The following is a 7,925-nucleotide window of genomic DNA, read 5'->3' on the forward strand; positions in this document are numbered from 1 at the left end:
ATGGATGTGTTAATAGCTGGTTACCACAAAGTGGGATGGGCTGTCCTACTGGAGTACATGGTACTGAGGGGGACTCAGATGAGGGAGGTGACCCAGCCTGGGTGGTCAAGGCTGACTTCACAGAGGAGGTGGTCTTTCAACGGAGCCATGAAAGGAGAAGGGGAGAAGGTGAAGAGTTTGGGTCTCTACCAGGACACTCCGGGAATCTTTGAAAGACTTTGGGAGTAAGAGGACAAGGTGGTTAGATTTACATTTTTGATCAGTCCCCTTGGTACAAAACGGACAGAGGGAGAGAGATGGGGCAGAGGCCAGCGACAGACCTGACAGCGAGAAAGAAGAGGCAAGGACAGATTTGTGAGGTGTGGACAGTGTCACTGTCTTGGGGCCTGATATGCTGGAGTGGGGGTGGAGGGGAGAGGAACTAGGAGGCAGAAAAGAGGGAGGAGTCGAGGCTGAGGAGCCCAGGTAGGTGGTGGGAGGGAGGGAGCCCTGTCGGGGGGAGGGGGGGATCCTCAGGACAGCTGTCCAGTGGGTGGGATTCAGGGAACTGGCTTCCCCATTATGATTCTGGCTACCTTCAGAAGTTTAGTGAGAGTTTCCTCTTCTGTTCTCCCGCATCAATCAGAATGTTAATTCCCACCCCTCTTCCATCCATTTCCTCCCAACATGGAGAAGATATTGGGGAAACCTTTGGGGAAGGCATGAGTAGCTCTTGGAAGGGAATCATGGCCTAAAGCCAGTGCATTTGGTGTTTTCTGAGACCTCCAGGTCCACCCTGGGCGCAGGGACAGGGAAGCCCCAAGCCCAGGCTTGCTGCTGGGCCCAGGAGCTTCCTCACCCAGCACCCCAGCAGCCAAGCTTTCCCCTGTCTCTCAAACCTCCACCTGCCCGATCACCCCTGAGCAAACCACCTTGCCTCCCACCTGCCATCCGGATGACACCCCTCTTCTCACCCTCCCCTCAAACTCACTGTAACTGTTTCTGTCCTTCCCTCCCCTGGCCTAAGCCAGCTTCTCACCTCTGCTCTGGGACTTGGTACCATCCACCATCCCCTCTCAGCCTACACAAAAGGTTCCTGTCTCCTCCGTCCTAAAAAATGCCTCTGCATCTCCTTCAAGCTATTTTCTTCCTTTCCCTCTTGAAGGTCTACTGCACTCGTCACTTCCCGTCTTTACCTCCTTTTACCCCTCACTCCAATGCTCACTCGTGTCTCCCCCCACCCACGAAGCTGTTCTCATAGAGGTCACAGCCTGTGTGGCTCGGTCCTCATTCTGTGACCCCCTGCACACGTGTCAGCCTCCTGCTTCTGTCTCCTTTCTTGGCACCTGAAACTTGGTCCCGAGGACCTTCTGCATCTCCTGTCCCTCTGACATCAGCCAAGGACCTTCTGCATCTCCTGGCCCTCTGGCGTCAGCCGAGGACCTTCTGCATCTCCCGGCCCTCTGACGTCAGCCGAGGACCTTCTGCATCTCCCGGCCCTCTGACGTCAGCTGGGCCATGTTGTACAGGCTGGGATTCCCCAGCGAAGCTCCTCGATGCCCTTTCTCCTCTCTGCGCACATTCTCGCACAGCTTGGATGATCGCTGTAGCCCTGATCCCTCAGTGCCATCCAAGCCCATCCACTCCAGAAGCCAGTGGGATGCCCCCACCTGTGACACTTCTCATATTCTGTGTGCTGCCACCCACCCTCAAACTCATCCAGCTCCCATGTCCCCTGCTTTGGTGGATGGCCAGCAACCTGGAGCCAAACCCCCTTACTCCCTACATTTGAATTATTACAGGTCCCATTGATTCCCCTTCAAACATCTCCGGGGCAGACTTCTATCTGTCCCCACTGCTGTCACCCAGTTTGGTCTTTCATCTCACACCAGGGTGGCCTCCGGTCCTCCCGCCTGAAGCGGTCCTCCCTGCAGGTCCCAGCATGCCTGGTCGCTGCCCTCCCATCACCTCATCGGCCACTGGTCCCTTTCTCTCTCCACCCGAGTCCCCTTGCCTTCCTGCCCTTTTCTGAACACACCAAGCTGGTCCCCCCTCAGGACCCTCTGGAAGCTCTTCCACCAGATCTGCAGTTTCAAACTCTTTGGTCTCATGACTCCATTTCACTCTTAAAAATTCAGGACCCCAAAGAATTTCTGTTTGTGTTCTTGCGGGCCGTATCTATCAACATTTTCCAAAATGGAAATTAAACCTGAGAATGTGTTAAAAAGAGAGAATACACGAGCACATGCCCATTAGCCGCCAGAGCGATGATGCCATCGCCCCCGCAGGGCATCTCAACCCTCCCTGGGCACGCACGGGACCGAGGGGAGGGCAGCCTGCAGCGCCTCGCAAGCCTTTCACCCCGCAGACCCCGGCAGGGTCTCGGCCGTCCCCAGACCACACTGAGAACCGCTGTGCCAGAGGACACACGTCTCTCTTTCGCTTCATTGAAGTCTCAGCGCAAAGGTCGCCTCCTCAGAAAGCCTTCTCTGCGCATCGTCCCCTCCCCAAGTCGCCCTATGCCATTACTCTGTCTCTCCCTATAGGATGCAAGCCCCTCGTGTGTAGAAATCCAGGCTCACCTGCTCACTTCGGAGCCCAGCCTGGTGCCTGACATATGCTAAGACACCCAAGAAGAGACTTAGACAGATGATTTGTATAAAAGAGGCTTTTCTCAGCCTTCGCTGCACAGTCAAGTCGCTGGGGAGGGAATGTGCTTTTAAAATTCCTGCATCCCAGCCAATTAAATCAGACTCTTGGGGTGGACACAGGCATCAGTCTTTATAAAGCTCCCCGAGAGACGCCAACTGCAGCCCCGAAGAAAAGCCACTGGTTTAAATTCCCAAACCCTCGCTGATGAAGACACTGTTCATCCCTCACTGGCTGGGTGTTTTGCAGGCTGTCCATGGGCCAGGCGGCCGCCTAGGGATGACTGCTGGGGAGAGCTATCAGGCTGAAGGCCTCTGTGGGAGAGGACTTCATGTCCCTCCAGGCCTTGGATCGAAGCCATGGCCCAGGTGACGCCCGTCACTCCCACATCTGCGGGGCTTGCTGCCTGGCAGCACCTCCACCCATGAGTTCTGGGGCTTTGGCAACTGGCTGAGAGTGATGGTGATTTCAGTAGGTGGGGATAGAAATGAGACAGGTGCCCAGGTTGCCCTGGGCAAGGAGGCTCACGCCCGCTGGCCTTGCCTCTGAAGTGAGCCGCGCAGCAGGAAATGGCAAAGCTCAGGCGCCCACCTGAGCAACGCTCCCCTCACCGAGTGGCGCCGAGCCTCTGCCCGCTTCAAGGAACCACCGCTCCTCCCGAAGACCGCAGCCGGTCCCCATCCAGCCCAAAGCGGCTCTCGAGGCCAGGGCTGCCAGTGGGAGGAAAAGCACCCACTGTGCCCAGGGCTCTCCACACGTGGGACCTTCCATCCCAGGGCTTGTCACAGGGAGATGATGGTCTTTGTTGTTTAGGGGAGGCAATGGAGACGCAGAGAGTTAGGGGACTTGACTAAGGACACCTAGCCAGCTCCATCTCAATAGACTGGAAGGCTAGATAGAGTTCATCTACATTTAAAATCTCAGACCAGCTACGTGACCTTGTTGAAGTCACTTGACCTTCTTAAATCAGCTCCTTATCTGTAAAACCTGGGAGACAGTACCCGCCTCGCAGGGTTGTTGTGATGGATATAAAAGCACTAGACACAGGCACGAAGCAGAGAAACTGCTCAATAAATAATAATCACAGCATTATTCTTAGTGGCTTCCAAATCCTTCCTTCCATTACCCCCTGCTGCTCCTCAGAGGAAATTTACTTAAACTTGCATGACATGATTTAATGTTCTTTCAGTCGAATTAGCCCATTTAACTGGTAGCAGCCCTAAGAAGTTGAATTTTGTCTATCGCCCCACTTTGTGTTTGCTTTTTTCCATGAAGACACTGGGGTCCAGAGAGGTCAAGTCACCAGCTCAGATCCCATGAGGATGAGTGGTAGGTGTCCCAGCTCCCTGTCCAGAACCTTCTCCACCACGCAGCAGCAGCCACAGAGGCCCGTGACTGACCCTGGCCCCAAGCAGAGGTTATAAGCTGGGTTCTCTGGGAAAGAGAGAGGCGGGGAAGCCTGAGGTTAGAGGGGGTGCAAATAGGAGGGTGGAGCTGTGCCCTTGATGTGGTGGCTGGGCCCAGTCGGGGCTGTCTGTCGCCACAGTCCTAGGGTTTGGCTGGGACAGCAACCACCATTTCCGCTGGTGTGGCAATGCCGGGTGGATCTGAGAACCCACGCCAGGCGGGGCTGGGGAAGGGAGGGATGCTCTGCTTAGTCTGGCCTGTGTCATTGGGGTGGGGTCCACTCCTGTCTTGTCTCACTTCCATCACCCGGCCCAGCTCCCAGACCCCAGCCCCTCCATAGGAGCAGGTAGCTTCCTCCAGGTAGGGCGCATTAACTAGAAGTCTCTTCTGAAAGGCAATAAGGGACCAGGAGCAGGTGACGACACTTACTGAGTTGGTGTTGGAAGGCACCTCTTCAGGGCGGTTAGAGATACTATCATGTGATAGAGATTGGTAGAGATTAGATGTAACCAGAAGGCTGGGTAACAGGAGCCTTTGGGAGTGGGGCAAAGCCAGATGCCTCACTAAAAGACAAGTAAGCCCTGGCCAGTGTGGCTCAGTTGGTTGAACGTGGTCCCACACACCAAAAGGTCACTGGTTCAATTCCCGGTCAGGGTACATGGCCTGGTTGCAGGCTCAATCCCCAGCAAGGGGTGTGCTGGAGGCAGCCGATCTGTTTCTCTCTCAAATCGATATTTCTCTCTCTCCCTCTCCCTTCCTGTCTAAAATCAATGGAAACGTTTTTTAAAAAAAACAAAACACAAGCAACCTGCTCTGTGCAGGCTTGAACTTGGACTTGGGAGGGGAGAGGATCTGTCCCCAGCTTTGGAGGAGCTACTTGCAGTAGGACTTGCAGTAGGACTTGCAGTAGGGCCAGAGGGAAGTGAAGCAGGGCCAGAGACATAATTTGCAGGGCCCAATGCAAAATGAAAATCCAGCCTCTTGTTCAAAAACTATGGAGAGACTCAAGAGGGTGACAGCACAGCATTAGGCCAAGCTGGGGACCCTTGTAAGCCCATGAAGCTGCCCTCGAGTGGGGTCTAGGGAAAGAGAGCAAAGGATGAGGCCACATGAAGGGCTGCCACAGGAGTCTTCTTCTGGCCTACAGGTCTCCAGACCAAAACATAGAAACCTGTGAACACATAGGTGAATGAACCAGCGTTTCCTAAATGGACAGCATGCTCTGCTGAGGCTTTCCCAAGTCACCAGTCCACCTCGGCCAACCATCATCCTCAGAGTGTCCAGGTCTTGCCTTATTTGGAGGAGGAAGGGTATTTAAATTTCATCTCTGGCTTGGGGGAACTTGAAATGCTGGGAAAAGATGTCACGCTTGGAGATCTTATGGCAAATGGGCCTCTGGAGCTGTTCCCTTAACTTACAGACCTGACAACCTAGGATAGGGCCCTTTGGCAACTACTACGGGTGATGGCCCAGAAAAGAATGAAAGTATTAAGAACGGGCGTGGCTGGCACTGCTCTTCAGCCCACCCGCTCTGGGGTTCATGTGGCTGGGAAGCCCGATGTCTCCCTCTCATCAGAAGGATCCAAACCAGCTTTCAGAGCAGCATAAGCCAGGGGTAATTTTTAGCACAGACGTAACTTTCTAGTTCCTTTTTCCTACCCCTCATTTCTCAGTTGCCTTTAAAGAGGCCGCAGAGAGCTGAAAAACAAATCCAAGTTTAAAGAGACAAGTGCAAAAATGCAAACTGGGCAAGGGGACAGAGCCGCCAGCTGGACAAAATGTGCCTGGAAAACAGCATCCTCCGCTTGGCAGGTGCCGGGGATTTATGGTTGAGTTTTGCAGACGTTTCATCACGTTATGAGCCAGCTCAGGAGACCCTCATAAAACTCTTATATTAAAGAACAGACTAGCTGATAAAAGTCAGCTGCTGCCTATAGACGCGCTGCGGGGATTGCAGCGGAGTGGACGATTTATTAGTCTGGGCTCTCTGTGCAAATTGAGTCCTACTGCGCGCGCCTGAACCGGGAGGAGCGCGCCGGGGTGCAGAGGGCTGCTCCCAGCCCAGGGATGGCCGTGGCCCTGCCCACTCCCTCCCCCTCACTTACTCCGCTACAGGCCCGAGGGAAGATTCCCAGTGAAATTCAGTTGCTGGGGACCTGCTCTCACACTCCCCTTTCTTGCCTCCACAAAAACCCACAAAAAGAACCAGTCACTCTCCATCCACTGCGCTCGCCCTACCCCTTTATGAAAGCACCTCTGGCAAGGGGCTTGCGCATCCGCCGGGCCCACTCAGCTGGGTGCCCTCTTATTTAACTTAGTGCCACAGGTAACCAGTTCTGCACTGGGCACACGGGAGGCCTGAGTGAGCGCAGACGTGGCAGGCTGTAACACCGTACACACAGCTTGCCACTGCCCCGCTCCAAGCAGCCTGGAGCTGGTGTCCTGTTGGGCTGGAGGGGCTGGGTGCTGAGAAGCAGCAAAAAGGGAAGCAGCAGTGCAACAAGGAAGTTATTAAGGCGTTCCTTCCCCAGACAAGGGCAATTCTTGTGCCTGCTCTACCCAGCTCTCTCTGATCTGCTGCTCTTTCTCGGGATTAAAGTTATTTCTTAAAGAAAATGAGGGGTACTTGATGACAGGGCTGACACCTAGACCTTCCCCACACATGCTGGGTCAGAATCTCTGGGGCTGGGACCCCAATATGCTGTACCAGTCTCGGGAAAAATTACTTTCCTTTGCACTATGTAGAAAACAAGAGGGAGCCTTCCAGGAATGATGGGGAGGAGGGAGTGCCTGGAAGGGGCAGCTCCTGTACCCCAACCCCACTGCCAGTGGCTTTCTCTTCCCAGCCCCTGGCATAAAGGACAAAAATGTAAGACTGGCAGATGGCCCCAGGATTCACTCCAGCCCTCCTGGCTACGGGATCAGAAAGGAGGGTAACTGGCAAGGTTGCAGCTGCCCAGAGAGCCTTGGCACGCCGGGTCGGGCAGCGCCACTGGCTCGCCAGCCGGTGGCAGCGCTGCACTTACCTCTGCTGTTTGGAGGAATCATGTCCCGAGCAGGGCTGGGTGTTCGGGGAAACCCGACTCTTGTCCCAGCTGAGGTGTCAGGGATGCTTCTGCCTTCTGTGGCAGGGAGGAAACAGTGGTGGAAGGGAAAGACCCCTATCACCAGAACCAAGTAAACCCCGGGGAAAACTCTGGCAAGACACCAACAAGCTATGGGCACTCAGGAAACACTGTCTCTCAAGCATACTTGTTTCACAGCAGAGCTATGCACCTAGTAGGTGACTAATAAATCTTTAGTGAATTTCAACCCCTTAAAAGTTTATAAATTTACCAAAAGCCTCACACACCTCCACTCACTTAAAACATAGAACCCTGTGAGGACATGCATCATCTCCATTACACAGATGAAGAAACTGAAACTTAGGTGGGAAATAACTTACCCAAGGTCACTTGTGCTGAGACTTGAACCCAGGTCTGGGCCATTTGCAATTCAGTAAGCTTTCCCTTAGCTGATCTTCAACGCACTTGCTCCTTCCCCTCACCTGAGCCTGCTTCTCTCCCCAAACGTGCACTCTCCCCACCTTCTTTTACATGGGGAAGGAATTACTAACAACTCAATGCTTGAACAAGCTGCAGATGGTTCCTGGCCCCTATCATCCTGTTAAAGTCAAAGATAATACAATCGCCATAAAGTCTGGACTCTCCTTGGGCACAGTCCTTCTCTTCAGAGCCTAGTATCTGCTGGCTTTGACAAGCCCCTACTCTGCCTGAGAGAACAATCTTGAGGTCGATTTCTAAGTGTGGGTGGGATTGAGACAGGAAAGAAAGGGGCCTAAATTCGTTTCATCCCCACAGATTCTCACTGACAGGGAAGGGGGTTCTGAA

The sequence above is a fragment of the Miniopterus natalensis genome, chromosome 9 (assembly GCF_054644295.1).
Source record: "Miniopterus natalensis isolate mMinNat1 chromosome 9, mMinNat1.hap1, whole genome shotgun sequence".
Lineage (NCBI taxonomy): Eukaryota > Metazoa > Chordata > Mammalia > Chiroptera > Miniopteridae > Miniopterus > Miniopterus natalensis.